This window comes from Ictalurus furcatus, chromosome 8 (assembly GCF_023375685.1).
Source record: "Ictalurus furcatus strain D&B chromosome 8, Billie_1.0, whole genome shotgun sequence".
NCBI classification, from domain to species: Eukaryota; Metazoa; Chordata; class Actinopteri; order Siluriformes; family Ictaluridae; genus Ictalurus; species Ictalurus furcatus.
The window spans coordinates 19,767,978-19,784,492 of NC_071262.1; positions in this window are offsets into that span (position 1 = coordinate 19,767,978).

The following is a 16,515-nucleotide window of genomic DNA, read 5'->3' on the forward strand; positions in this document are numbered from 1 at the left end:
TCAGGCACTTTCGGGTGTTCACGACCTAGCCGGTCATTAAGGGCAGCCGTGCACTTTGTCTTTAGTCCGTCAGAGGTTTTTCTGGCTCGATATGGAACATGATGTGCGGGATTATGTGAGGAAATGTCCCAGGTGTGTCCTCAGCAAAACTCCGGAACCTGCAGCGAGATCCACTTTGGAGAGTATTAAAACCACAGCCTCGTTGGAGCTTGTATGCATCGACTTCTGGTCTGCTGAGGATCAGACCAACAAATCTTTGGATGTTTTGGTGATCACAGATCACTTCACAAAGCTAGCACATGCATTTCCTTGTCAGGACCAGACGACGAAAAGAGTGACTAAGAAACTGTGGGATGTTTTTTTCTGTGTCTATGGATTTCCCCAACGCATCCATTCTGACCAGGGGGCTACCTTTGAGAGCAAGCTGATTGCCGAGGTTCTTGAACTGGCTGGCATCGACAAGTCTAGAACCACTCCTTACCACCCGATGGGGAATGGTGGTACTGAACGTTTCAATAGGACATTAGGAAACATGTTGAGGTCCCTTCCACCTAGGTCTACGCAGAAGTGGCCGCAGGTGGTACAGACCATGACTTTTGTGTACAGCACACGAAGCAACAGGTTTTGCCCCCTTTTACTTAATGTTTGGTAGAGTGCCAGCCAAAGGCACCAGTCCAGCAAGTACAACAAAAGAGTTAAAGGACTACCTCTAGCCGTTGGTGACCAAGTGCTTGTGGCTAATAAAGGTTTTAGAGGGAAACGAAAGCTTGCTGTCAAATGGGAGCCAGTCATGTACACTGTTGTTGGCTCAAAGCCTTCCATACACGTCTACAAGATCCGTGACAGGGCTGGTAATGAGAGAATAGTGCATCGGTATCTTCTTCTGCAAGTGAACTTCCTCCCTTTGCCTGAAACAGAAATTGTGAGTTTTGGTCATGGGGATGCTGAAACACTTACTCGCAGTGTACCTTCACAGATGTCTGATGCAGCACGCTGTTTTGGTCTAACTGGGCAGACACGCCAGTGACTGTGGTGAGTCATTGGTGAGTCCTCCATCATTGTCAGATTGAGTCTGCAGAACACGCAGATTATGGGCAGGATGAGGCTGAGGCACTCTCACATGCAGGCTCTATGTCGAACATCTCCAATGTGGCTACTTGCAATGATGACTGCACGTCATCGTGGGTGCGTTCTCAGTTGTCCAATCAAGAGCAGCCAAATGCACAAGTTGCTGCGCCAGTGACTGATGATAATACTGTGGCTGGTGCTGGTGCTAGCCATTCATCCCAAAATCCTGTCTCTACCAGTGTACCCTGTAGGCAAGATCCTATAGCTGATTTAGATACAGGTGATCATTTCACTAGCAGGTTTGGGAGAGTCATCAAACCAGTATGCAGACTTATTGAATCTATGGTTCAACTTGAAACCCTGTTAGGTTTGGATTCTAGGTCTTCAGTTATTCATGTCTGAATTCAGTTTGTCTATAGGTACATGTGGTTTTTGAAACTTGCCTTGTTCATTTGTTTTTTTCTACTGAAAACTTGCCTTATTTGAGTACTTTGTCTAAGTGTTTGAGGTGTAATGGGCACCTTAATAATGTCTATAGAATGTGTTGAAATTTGGCCAATTTCAAACTATTTTTATCCTTTCATTGGGTAGCTTTCACTGCTGACTGTCTTCACTGATTGCTTTGTGCGTGGACCATATACTTATGACCTGTGTACAAATTTTTCCGGTGTTCTCCAAATTTTGTGTAATTCTAAGGGGGTGAATGTAACAGGTATGGAAAGTATTCCATACATTTAATGTGTAGAAATACACAAAAGGAAATGTATACCCGATGTAGCTGTCCACTTGTGTGAGTACTTTCCCTTTTAATTGTCATGATGTTATTGGGCTGTGTAATTTCCTGTTTTGGCTCCTCCTCTTCCCTTTCACATTGTAATTGAATGGGAGAGGTAGGGCGGCTATGGCTCAGGTGGTAGAGCGGGTTGTCCACTACTCGTAGGGTTGGCGGTTTGATTCCCGGCCCGCATGACTCAACATACTGAAGTGTCCTTGGGCAAGACACTGAACCCCAAGTTACTCCTGATGGCAAGTTAGCACCTTGCATGGCAGCTCTGCTACCGTGTGTGTGAATGGGTGAATGAGACAAAGTGCAAAGCGCTTTGGATAAAAGCGCTATATAAGTGTGCCATTTACCATTTAGGTTTAATTTTGAGTTCTCGATAATCTTGTTTCATCTTTATTTAAATCATCATTTATATACATATATATTCATTTTAATTTGTGTGTATAATGTTGTTTTACTTACCTGTGTGATTATTTTTGTTGTTTTACCCTCGCTTTTGAGTAATTTTTTTTTGTATTTTGTTTTAAAATGTGGAAATGAGAGTACATGGTGACCATCGCACATCATGTTTATTTTATAGGGCACAGTGTAAGGGCGATTCACTCAAAGAGGCTGCTTATTTGTGTTATCAGGTATGGTTTTTGTTTGATATTATTTTAATTTGTTACTTGGGTGAATTCTGCACCTTTTGCATTGTAATTGAATGGGAGAGAGCACAGTGTAAGGGCAATTCACTCAAAGAGGCTGCGTATTTGTGTTATCAGAGAATAAATTAAGAGTCGACCCAGTTGCCATCCGCCTATTTTTTCTTTTCTTTTTTGGATAAAATAAAACACACAACGCAGACTACAACCACTTAATCTTGATTAGTTGCATCAGGTGTGCTTGAGATAAACCTGTTTTGCATATTTGTGCTGTTGTGAGGGATTCTATTCTGGGGGTTTAATAATTTTGAAACTGGAGAAGTCATTATAAGTTGCATTTTCAGTTGAATTTGGGGAAATCACTTGAAGCATTTGTTGTGTTGAACTATTTAAATTGCTTTTGTTTGATTTGTTCATTGCAAACAGCTGAACGTCTGAAATTCTGACAGTAAACCTGATTTGTAATGGGGGTTGAATAATTTTGATTGCAACTGTACTTTTAATTACATTATACTGTATATACTAGTATTTGTTTTAGATCAGTCAATATACAGACATATTAGTGTATTCTATATGTTCCATATCTAGAACACTGACCATACAGATTGTAATTTTAAGAAGGAAAACAGATCACTTGTATAACTAATGTTAGCTGGCTAGATTGTTGCTAACCAAAGATGAATTTGGAAGCATCCATGTTTTTCCCACTTTGTGGATCAAATACTCAAAGGTTGAAAATGATATCATTCTAACTTCCCACTTCCAAGTTCCATTTTTCAGAAGAAGCATTTAAAGTCCCAACACAAGACATTTGAGTCGCCACTTTTTTTTGTAAATCACAGTCTATGCGTGTTTTCTGAAGGAAATGTTACACTTAGAAAGACAGACGGTAACATTATGGGGCAGCCATCTTGGACAACTTGTTTTAAAGTTTTAAGGCAGAACTGTACCAGAAATCTAGAAGCCATACTAAAAATTATTTCCAATTTTAATTTAAATTTCTTCCTGTTATTTCTAAAATTATTTATTTAAAAAACAACGCCATAGGAAACAAGTGTATGAAGATTTGAGCATGTCTCGACTGACGTGCCCCTCCATTTAGATTAATTCAATATTACGGTAAGTGAAAATGTGTTCTCTGTCTTGTATCTAGAGGAATGTTGCGTTAATAAAAATCCCAGACGTGAGATTAGATGTACTATTCACTCAGACAAAACTTTATCATCCTGTGTTGATGTTTTGAAAAGAGTGGTATGAGCTTTAGCTTTTTTTCCTGACTCCTAGTGAGAGATGTCACATGGTGGATGCTAATTGTCAGATTTCAGGTCATGTGCACTACCCCCTACCTTCGCTTTGAGAAGCAGACATCTGCGTCCAGCTAGAATTCCAGCCCATGTCCATTCCTCTCTGATGTTCCTCCAGAGCCTAATGGATTGTGAAAAGTCTGGCAGGATGTAATCTACAGAAGAGAGAATGTTTGCTCTGTGAATTGCAGAGTGGAGTGGTATAGACTCAGAGTAAAGAAAATGTTTGCAGAGTTTTACATGTCATAAGTGGCAAAGTGGTTTAAGGTAAAAGACCTGGTTCTGAAAGCAGAGGTCATAAACCAGTAGCAAGAGGAAGTGAAATAGGATGCTTAAAAAATATGTAAGTCTAATTATACTTTTTTTTTTTTTTAAATGATCAACATTTTTACTCCTTTGAAATGGTATGAATAATTCTCATGGTAATCCATATACTGTCTGAACTTAACATTATATTAAGAGAGAGAGAGAGAGAGAGAGAGAGAGAGAGATAACATTAAACACCATAAAGGTTTAACTATTCTTTAAAACTACGAAATATATATTTTTTAGCAGGTTTGCTAAAAGGGTCAGTGGTTATTCTCAGATTTTCACTTTGTACATTTTTAAAGTCTTTTCAAAAGATTTAATTTTCTATACTGAGATGATTTCAAATGACCATTATAACAATTTTGGGTACCTCGATACTGTTATATTGACACATCCCAAAGCCATCTATTATTATTTTGTTTAGATGTAATGCCATCATTTGTAATGATCTAAACCTTAAAGAGCAAATATTAGAGATCCACTCTAATTTCTCTAATAATTATAAATTTATCCTTTCCCAGTACCAACACTGATACAGAAACCTTGAGTATCAGCCGATAACGATAACCATCTAATATTTTTTTACTTGGTTTGAAATGATTTTTATAACTGAAACACTTGAAAGGATAAAAACCACAACTTACACAAAACTGCAGCTCACTTTCATTGCAAATATAATAAAGTATAAATATATTAAAAATCAATCCTAAAAAAACAACAATACAATCATATCCCAACTTTTCCAAATCCAAACAAAATCTTTTCCATTTGTTACAGAATTGGAGACTGATCTTGGCTAGCAGATTGGTGTCATCTCTACCAAATATATTTACATTTTATATTTGAATTTTAAGTAACAGGTAAGTTTATAATTGAAGCAATATTCCATAATTGACAGCAATCATCCACTCAATCATATTAATAAATTCATTAAGCTTATAATTTAATCAATGTATTATTTAAGCAACAACCACAACAGTGCCTAAGCTTCTATCTTCATGTTCTCTGCACTAGCAGATGTTAGCATAAAAAATATTTAAGTCATAAGTATTGCACGTCCCACATAATTAGCAATTACACATTTAAAATAGCCTGAAGTTAACATCTGCTATCTGCAAACGTTTCTTTATCCCAACTGCGCATTTCACATCCATCAGCTCGCAGCTAATTGATCTGCCAAGAGAGTGGCTCTGTTGTGCTTAATTGTTCTTTCATCCTTCACTTTCGCCTAGTCAAAGCGTGAGACAGAAAACAGCATAAGAAATATTAGTACTGATGACCTTTAATAACTTGGTCAGAGAGTGTACTCCAGTGCTCCTATGCCTTAAGGGTTAAGGATAACAGACAACTTCAGACAACAATCTCAAAACATGTGGAATTCTGGCAATTCTGGAATTGTTGTGTTTACATGCAGCCACTATCAACCATTAGTAAGTATAAATATAGAAATATTTGCCCCCAAAATGGTTGTAAGCCTTCAAAGTAATTTTTTCAGTAGTCAGTTTGGGAAATCATTCGCATTTGTGAATGACAGTTCTGGGACACATTATACATTATCACATCATATTTCATATGCCCTCCACTAATATTGACACACTTGGTAAATATGAGCATAGAACACTGTGAAAAATTGTCTTTGTTGTTTAACCTTTTGATGTTTTGTTAAAAAAATGTTAGAAAAATACTCTGCGCTCATGGATATCAATCAATTGCGATATTTAAAATTTTTTTAGTATACCTGAGTTAGCAGGAACTGGAAATTGTTCAACCATGACTTCCTGTTTCACAGGAGTATAAATATGATGTAACACATAGGCCAAATTCCCTTAGTCATTCATAGCATTGGGTGAGACCAAGGAATATAGCTGTGATGTGCAAAATGGGAAGTGGCTATAATAAAATAGCACAAGTATTGAAAATGCCCATTTCCACCATCAGGGCAATAATTAAGAAGTTCCAGTCAACTGGAAATCTTATTAATCAACCTGGAAGAGGACCTGTGACTATATTATCCCAACGCACTGTGAAGAGGATGGTTCAAGTGCCCAAAAAATCTCCAAGGATCACAGTTGGATAATTGCAGAAGTTAGTTGCATCTTGGGGTCAGAAAGTCTCCAAAACTACAATCTGCAGTCACTTACATCACCACAAGTTGTATGGAAAGGTTTCAAGAAAAAAGCCTCTACTCTCATCCAAAAACAAACTCAAGCATCTTCAGTTTGCCCGACACTACTGGAACTTCAAATGGGATCGGGTTCTATGGTCAGATGAAACCAAAATAGAGTTTTCTGGCAATAAATACCAGAGGTGGTTTTGACGCACACAGAGAGGTAGCCATATGGAAAAGTAACTTCTGCCCATGGTTAAATATGGTAGTGGCTCTTTAATGTTTTGGGGCTGTTTTTCTGCCAGAGGACCTGGACATTTTGTTAGGATACATTGCATCATGAACTCTATCAAATATCAACAGATATTCAATGAAAACCTGACTGCCTCTGCCAGAAAGCTTAAAATGGGCCATGGTTGGACCTTCCAGCAGGACAATGATCCAAAACATACATCACAATCAACACAAAAATGGTTTACTAACCACAAAATCCAGGTCCTGCCATGGCCATCCCAGTCCCCTGACTTGAACCCCATAGAAAACTGAAGAGGAGAGTCTGAAGAATCTGGAGAGATTCTGTATGGAGGAATGGTCTCAGATCCCTTGCCATGTATTCTCCAACCTCATCAAGCATTATAGGAGAAGACTCAGAGCTGTTATCTTGGTTAAGGGAGGTAGCACAAAGTATTGACTAAAAGGGTGCCAATAATTTTTTTTGTTGCTGATAAACCTGCGTTTTGTTTACAATTGTTTGATATCCATGAGAGCAGAGTATTTTTATTTTATTAATTTTTTTAACAAAATATCAAAAGGTTAAACAATAAAGAAAATTTTTCACAGCCTTCTTTCCTCATATTTACCAAGGGTGCCAATATTAGTAGAGGGCACTGTAGATCATATATATATATATATATATATATATATATATATATATATATATATATATATATGATGGATAGATAGATAGATAGATAGATAGATAGATATAATTTCATGGTATACTATATGAGAATAATAATGACTCCTTGTTTGCTTCTGCATGTTTACAACAGATTTCTTTGGCAAGAATGTCTCTTTAATGTACAATAATACTGCCTAGACAATCTGTGCCTAAATTGTTTAATGAAAATGAATTCCACAGACCCCCTCAGCAGAGATTTATTTTATGAATGTATCCAATAATCCAACTATTTAAATATTAGTCTCATTACTTAAATATGTACAATATATTTGGATAATTATTGGATCTAGAGAGTTCTTTCCAGAACCTTCCAACCACAGAACACATTAGGTCCAAGGTATTTTATTACAGATTCAAGATGTTATTTGTCACATACACAATTATATACAGTATATAACTTGGAGTGAAATGGAAATCTGCCTACTCCACTTTAGACTGTGCATTAAATACTACATTAATAATTAAAAGACTACTTTTATATTTATATAAACTACTAGTTTCTGAGTTATTGGGGTTTGTATTAAACCCATTGAGGTCAAGTGAGCAGTCAAACAGGCCAATAACTATATAATAAATATGACTTGGATAGTGGTGATTTGTGATTTCCACCACTGTAACAAAATAAAAAAAATAAAAATAAATCACAGACCCCACTTTCAATTCTACAGAGACAGCTTTATAGCTTAAATCTATGACATTACATTTTAGGCCTGCATTGTGTCTGTTTAAGACATGAAAGATCTCAGACAGCCTGGAACAATAATGTCACTGCGAGTAAAGGAACCACAGTGAAGGATCAAGGGACAGCAGGAACCCTGAGGCTGAACTGTGCTAACGACAGGAGGATTATTTGGGCGTAAACCACTGCAGGCTCATGCCACGGCTGGCCATCGTTTATTTGTTCCTGACGTCCGACTGAAAGACTACCGCTCCCTCAGGTACTACAGAGCGCTGTCGTAACAGCGAGTGACAGCGAGCAGACGGCCCACTTCTCCCTTCGTGCCGTTCCACCCAGGACAGCGCTGTTTAAACTCTCTGCTAAATTGGGCGTTGGGAAACAGGGAAAGAAAACAGCAAACATCAGCCCTTTTGGCTTTATCTTGGGTGACTCGCACTGCAACGCAGGCAGCTGGAGGGCCTGCACAAACACTCGGGTTCGGCCGATAGTTTAACACACTGGAGACAGATGGGAAGATGTGTTTTAGGGCATAGCATGCCATTGTAGATAGGGAAACATAGATTGGAATTGTTATTTATAACGTTTTTATCTTGTCCCTGGTTAAAATGCGATGCTGTCATATGTACAGCTGCTTACTTTCAGGCTGTAAGATGTTCACCAGCTAGCATCACTACAATTAGCAAAGCTATTAGTTCAACTACATTTTCCAGCAGTGACCTGGTGGCATTGATTGTTGTTTTGAAATGAGTAACAGTTAAGTAAGGAATAAAACACTTAGGACTGTATTAGCATGATGTTGAAAATAATAAACAACATGGTGAATCAGAGTTACTGTTACTACTGCAAACTTGATTGAATCACAAGTTGTACTTTTTAGTCATTTATTGTTACGTTTAACATTGTGGAACCTCCACAAAACAAGTTATCACTTAGCTACATAGTTGTCAGATAGTTATGGTAAAGCAGCTATAAACATTTTTTTTCCTCACCAGCCTCATTTTGTTTCTTTTTGTGTTGTAAGAAAAAAAAAACTGTTACAACATGCTGGCATTGAAGACTCCTTCCATAAAAGCTAAATCTCCAAACAGAACACGTCACCAAATCAACATGCTTTCATGTAGAGCGTCCACCATAGAAGTCCACATGGACATGAAAGTTGCTAATATAGAAACGATAACATATTAGAACATTAACATAAACCTTGAAGCAACAAATACTGTCACAGCTGTTGTTACAGACTTCCTAACCAATCCTGATTTGAGAATTCAACTGTGCTGTGGTATGAGCTATTTTATTGACCAATTTGCAGAGTAGCCTCGATAAGCACTACTAAAAACTATTGCAAACTTGGCAATTCTAATATTCTCATAGTATTTTATGAAAACAGTGGATGGACCAAACATTTCTCCTTCTAAGACAATGCCATGGAGGTTCTTATCAAGTTTCTCACGGAGGAAAACTAACCAATATTAGTTAAAAAATTTCCCTTTAACTTCAAATCATGCTTTTAAAATGGTCACCTCCTCTTGAATGTTTAGTTTCAGTTATATAGATTGGTGTTTGGGACTAACTTGTTGATTACGACAGTGCCAAATTATTATTTTTTTCCATTTAAAACAAAAACTTTCTCACAAACTCTGTATAAATGTGATTCATGCAAATCAAGACACCTGTACTGAAATCCCACTCATGTATACATTGGACAAATCTGAGCCAGTTTCCTAGACGGTAACTAGATGGCTAGCTAGCTGTGATAACAATAGGTCATTTTAGCTTTGGATGCTTATTAATAAACTATCACAGTTTTATTTGGATAAAAGTGTTGGGATTTTTCTAGGCTATCTTTAGTTGTTTCTCTGACATTAATTTGGCATAAATTGCTGTTAAATGTTTACAATGGTATGTACACTGCATTCTACCATCCATTTATTGGTTTGATCATTCTCTGTCCATCTTCATCCAATAAGCTGGTAAGGGGAAACCTAAAGCGATCTTTGTCCATTCAGCCATGTATTGTTTGCCTATCTGTCCATCCATCCATTTTTTGTCCATCCATCCACCAAGCAACCATCAATCTATCCATTATCTTCATGGCCATTTGTGTCTGTTCATCCTGTCCAAGTGAAACAAAAACCTTAAAGTAACGTTTGTTAGTCCAGCTGTCTAATTGTCCAACATTTGGCTATTTATCCATTAATTGATACTTACATACAGCTTTCCATCCACCTAAGGAACAGGTGAGATTTAAAATTATGGTTTTCCATCCATTTTTCTAGGCTATCTTTAGTTGTTTCTCTGACATACATTTGGCATAAATTGTTGTTAAATGTTTACGATGGTATGTTCTTCAGAAGTACTATAGTTTTGTTTTTTTTGATCATTTGTTAATAGGAAAAGAGACGAAAGTGATAATAGATAGTATAGATTGTAGCTAGCAATTTTCTCTGGAACATAGCTTTAAGGTAGCTAAACTACATTTTCATAGAGTAACTCACAGCTATGTTATCTGCATTTATATTTCACTCAGCATCCAAATATGTGTAAGAATAGATAATATTTTCTGTACTAGGTCAAAGTTTGTGTAAATAGAACAGCGAAACATGCATTGTGCCTCAACCAATGGGTGAAAAATCAGAACAAACTGGCAATAATGACGCTTATCAGTGATAACTCAGCTAGTGCAAGTCCCAAGCCAACTGTCTTTTGTGCTGTTTTCTTTATTCTAGTGGGTTTCAGCTGAATGAACTGCACATAATGCCTCAGCCAGGTCCCCCACTTGAAAACATACTGGTTGTAGAAGCCTTGTCTTTTAAGACAATATATCGTCTTGTTTTGGGGCGTGCAGCTGCGAATCAAATGACCAGTGAAATCCACCGGCTGGTGTGTTATTTCACGCCGAGGGCGGTGACTGTATGTATTTATTTTCGCACAATGGAAACACAGCCAGGCCAGGAGCTCTTTCATTTCCGTCCACAGGGGTGGTGGCTCTCTGCAGAGCGCAATTAGAAGGCCCGACACCTCCTCAGCCATTGCGGCCCCTGCCACTCATGACACTGATCCTATGGAGAGCCCCTCCTTGTGCAGGAGCTTCAATTACACCCTCACACTGGCTCCATTTACTCCTGCTTTTATACATAGGCTAGTGATCCAAGAGCAAGTAGATTATAGACAAAATACACTTAAAACAGCATGCTTAAGGTATCAGCATTGTATTACTCTTTCTGCAGGAATCTTCTCTACAGTACATACTAACATACTGACTGCTGGAACTGCTATTTCCCTTATGGGATTAATAATAAAATGTCTTTCTGTTTGGTTATCTGTTTATTTGTTTGTCTGTGTCTTTGTGACATTATTTGTATTTACCCATACAATCTTCCATCCATCCATCCATCCATCCATCTTTCCATCCAGCCATCTGCATGGTGAGAACTGTTTAACTTTAAAAAAAAAAAAAAAATTCATTCTTTTGAATAATCACCCATCTATGCATTTTTCCAGCCACTAATTTATGTATTCTCTGATTCTCCATCCATCCATCCATACATACATCCATACATACATACATAGTCCTTATTGTTTTTCCATCTATCTGTCAGTCCATCCATCCATACAATCTTCCATCCATCCATGCATTCTTCTAGTCATATGTTTGTTCCTCCTTCCATTTGTCCATCCTCCATTCATCCACCTTTGCAGTAATCATCCATAAAACTGGTAACACGAAACATAAAGTGACTATTATCCATTCATCTTCACCTCCATCCATCCACCCATCCATCCATCAATCCATAACTGTCCATTATTTTGTTTCTCCATCCATTAAGCTAACTATTCATCTTTACATCCATCCGAATGTTTACATCTCACCAGCTGAAATGAAGCTTAAACATGCTTGTCCTTCCATCCGTCTGTCCATCCATCCATCCATCTATCCATCCATCCAACTGTACATACATCTGAACTGCTAAGAATAAACAAAAAATATAACTGTTGTCCATCCACTCATCCAGCCATCAATCCCTATTCATCCACTCTTCTTTCCATCCATCCGCTCAACAGTAGTACATCTATTCATCTACCCTTTGTCTGTCTGTTTATCCATCCATCTATCATTCATGTAATCAGCCACCTATTTAAAAAGCTTGTAAAATAAAATTTAAAGTTTGTTTTAAAATTATATAAAAATTTAAAGTTTAAATTATTTGACATTATATTTTACATAATCAGTGACGCTGTTTATCGGTTTACAGAGGCTTCTAAGGAGGTCTTCCAAGCATGAGTTTCCCCCTGAAACAATGTCTAGTACTTTCTGACAGGTGCCAGTTTGTATTGGGGAATATCAAGATGTAGGGCTTTATCTTCTATGAGTTCTATGAGTGAGTGTGTGTGTGTGTGTGTGTGTGTGTGTGTGTGTGTTTGTGTGTGTTTGTGTGTGTTTGCTGAACCACAGGCCTTCCTATACCAAAGTAAATATATTAGCCTGAAACTTATAGAACAACAATCACACAAACTTAGATTGATTCTTTGTTTCTAAGTCAAGATGATAGACATGCGCTCTTTTTTCAATATCTCAATATAACCTTATTCTAACAGAATACTCTTTGTTTTTCCACTTTCTTTGTGATTCATCAAAAGAATGTTGTGCTGGCTTTATGACACATTGCCATCTACAGTACACACATTTATATTTACTTGTTTGCTCCTTCACTGCCCACCAATCAGCCTTGAAGGCTTGATCACACCCAAATAGCCACTTGTCAGTTTTGTGGACACAGATTAAGCCTAGTCTTGCACTAAATTACACTGTCAAAGAAGATTCTCGAGTTGATGATGCTTTTTAGTCTGAAACGTAGCCTAATAGCCCTTGCTCTGGTATTGGATTTGGGTGGACCATGCCAGAATCTCAGGTCAGTTCCCGTTTTATTATTTGTGTTTGGTTAAGTTGGTAACAATACCAGCATTTTTTTCCCCTTTTAAAAAAATTATGATCAAATGGTAGCATCTGCTGAAATAACAACTAGTGTACTGCTATAAATATTTTGCAGGCTAAGATCATCAGAAAAGCCATGTCACCCTCTGGGACAAAAAGTATACTTTCCATTATGAATATTTTCCATAGCTTATAAAATATTACACACTATCATTCCAAATAATATTATTCCAAGCATCTGCCCTTTCACCCCCGGGCTGGTAAAGCAGCCAATCTCAGCCACCTGGAGCCACGATTCAGCCAGTGGAATCACTCTGATCTTTTTAGACACTGGGGGAATATTCAGCTGCTCTGCACATCTCGTGTGCAGTGACATTTCAGCTCGCTGCTGCAGATACGGCAATGAACACGGGTTCATATGGAGCCTCAATCAACGACAGATACAGAGAGAACTGGAGAAAAGAAAAGAAAGAGGACTGGACAGGTTAAGGGTCAAATTTAGACAAATTTATTGTCAGCTTAGCATATTACCTCACATACTGTCAACAGCTGTAATCTTTATCAACATTTCTCTATCCATTTTTTGTCTGTCCATCCAACTTTATATCCATGCATCCATCTAAAGAACTGATGAGATTTAACGCTATATATTCCTTTCATTTCATTATACAACTACCCACACATCTATCTATTGCACTGCATTGTTCCATTCATTTATTGGTTTGATCATTCTCTGTCCATCTTCATCCAATAAGCTGGTAAGATGAAATCTAAAGCGATCTTTGTCCATCCAGCCATGTATTGTTTGTCTATCTGTCCATCCATCCATTTTTTGTCTTTCCATCCACAAAGCAACCATCTATCTATGCATTATTCTCATGTCCATTTGTGTCTGTTCATCCTGTCCAAGTGAAACAAAAACCTTACAATAATGTTTGTTAGTCCAGCTGTCTAATTGTCCAACATTTGTCTATTTATCCATCACTTGATACTTATATACAGCCTTCCATCCACCTAAGGAAGTAGTGAGATTTAAAATTATGGTTTTCCATCCATCCATCCATCCATCCATCCAACCTTCAATCTGTCCAGTCATCAACAGTGAAAATGGTGAGATCGAAAGTAGAGTGACATTTGTCCATACATCTAAAAATGTGTATAAACACAATATCTCAGCTACTGCCAATGGTCAGTTGACAAGCAACGAAGTTGGACGCTAATGTCTCCAACATCCCCAGCGTGCTCAACTTCTGCTTGCTTCTGTACTTGTGACTCTAGTTCTGCTGCTGTGGATGGTTCCATCCTAAAGATTTGCACTTCCAAAACACAGTAAATGAGCAAAAGTAATCCTTTATTAGATGATCTCACCTGGATACTGTGGATTTGTGCCCAAGAACTGCTCCTGTTATCATAAAGACTGCCCTGTGCTCATCACAGGACTCTTATTCACAATCTGCTCATACACATCTTTTCACACTTGTTTGTCTTTACTCTTCAACACTTGTATACTGTAATGATTCATAATCCCACTATCCAGTGTCACCTTGAAGAGCATGGGTTCAATTCTGAGTTTGGTTCCTTCCTCATGTCGTCTTGGGAAGCTTTTTCTCACCACAATTCTGGCTTATGGTTCATTAGGGATTTAAATCTACATCTGGATTTCTGAAAATGTCTATTGTTAAAAGCGCTATTTGAGTAAGACAAATTATTTCTATGGCTATCATAAAAATAAAATGTGACAAAATTCTCAGAGCATGTGAGATACAAATGAATATGGTCCAGATTCACTGTGAAAATAGTTACAAATAGTTACTACATGTGAAAAACAAACATTTTCTGGTTCAGTTCAAATCATTTACTTTTTTCTTTTAAACACTTGAACACTGGTGGTTGATCACCCCCTTCTTCCTTGTGCTGTTTGTCTTTATAGAAGATTTTATATATTAAAATCTAACAAAGCAACCATTTTATGAAATATTTGCTTCAGTTTTAAACAAAGCATTCTTGAATAATAAGTAGCAGCAGGTAAAACTTTGCATTATTTTTTGATAACTGATGAAATAAAGCACCACCATGTGTGTACCCCCCTGCCCACACACACACACGCACACACACACACACATACACTAACACTTCACCCGATTCCCATACACTTCCCACAGCTTCATCAGGCACCCCGTAGTGAGATTATTCTCGCCTGTACCCTGCGCTCAATCTTCAAAGTCTGAATACAGCCTCACTGAGGAACAAGCTGAGCTTTGATCGCTACATGGATACTCGGTTTGTGCCCAAATCGCTCACCTGAGGTCGGCAGGGTGCAGCTGGGATGGTAGGATTAATGTGGAAAGTAAGTGTACTTTCTGTAGATGGATGGCTAAACACATATGACACACACTTCCTGTTGTTCTGTGGCCAAATCATATGATGCAAGTGTTCATACTGGCCTCAGGTCCACTGTTTATTAGCATCACTTTTTTTCTGAGCTGGGGTGAAGTTTGAACCTGATGGATGCAATTTTTGCATCAGGAATGGAAAGATTTTAAATTTCCATCAAAGGGGTCATATAGATTTTGAATATTCATATAGATGCAAAATTTCACTCACATTCATCCATTTTCCGTAGCGCTTATCCTACACAGGGTCGCAGGGAAGCCTGAAGCCCATATCAGGGAACTCAAAACACAAGGCAGGGGACACCCTGGACAGGGTGTCAACCTATTGCAGGGCACAACTGCACACACGTTCATACACTACGGACAATTTGGAAATGCCAATCAGCCTACAACACTTTTCTTTAGACTGGGAACCAGAATTGCCCAGAGGAAACCCCCATGCAATGCTATGAAGCTCTGCGCACACAGGACGGAGGTGGGATTCGAACCCCCAACACCGGAGGTGCAAGGCAAACATGCTCTGTATGTCATTCATCTGTAAATAACTAGTAAATTAATCAATTAGTGTAGCAATTCAGTGTATTTTTTGTTATATTTCCTATCTTTTTTCTTAGTACCATCCATCCATCCATCCATTTTCTATACCGCTTATCCTTCAGGGTCGAGGGGAACCTGGAGCCTATCCTAGGGAGCATGGGGCACAAGGCGTAGTACACCCTGGACAGGGTGCCAGTCCATCACAAGGCACAATCACATACACATTCACACACCCATTCATACACTGTGGACACTTTGGACATGCCAATCAGCCTACCATGCATGTCTTTGGACTGGGGGAGGAAACCGGAGAACCCAGAGGAAAACCCTGCAGCATGGGGACAACATGCAAACTCCACACACACTGGACAGTGGTAGGATTCAAACCCCCAATCCTGGCAGCGTGAGGTGAAAGTGCTTTTCTTTGTACCAATAGTTTTAAATTAATTTCTCTCTCTTTTCTTTATAAGTTTTCAGAATTTTCTGTTGTTCTCATTGCAGATCTCTTTCTATAACATTAACAATTAATATCGGAGCTTAAGGCACAATTGCACCGTATGACCCTTTTCAGGAGCGTTAGCCGAGTTTCTATCAGGTCCCTTTTAAATTCCTGCACAATAGTTCCATGAAGCTCTTTAGTTCCTATTTTTCTGTATTTGAGCTTGTTTGGTTGAATGTAAGCTTCACGGAATGATTCACTCTCTGTCATGCATTAAAAAACAAAATAAAGTTAGTTACCAAGTGATTACTGTAGATTGTTTTATATCTGAGGAAAAGTGAAATGTTTGTTTTAAGT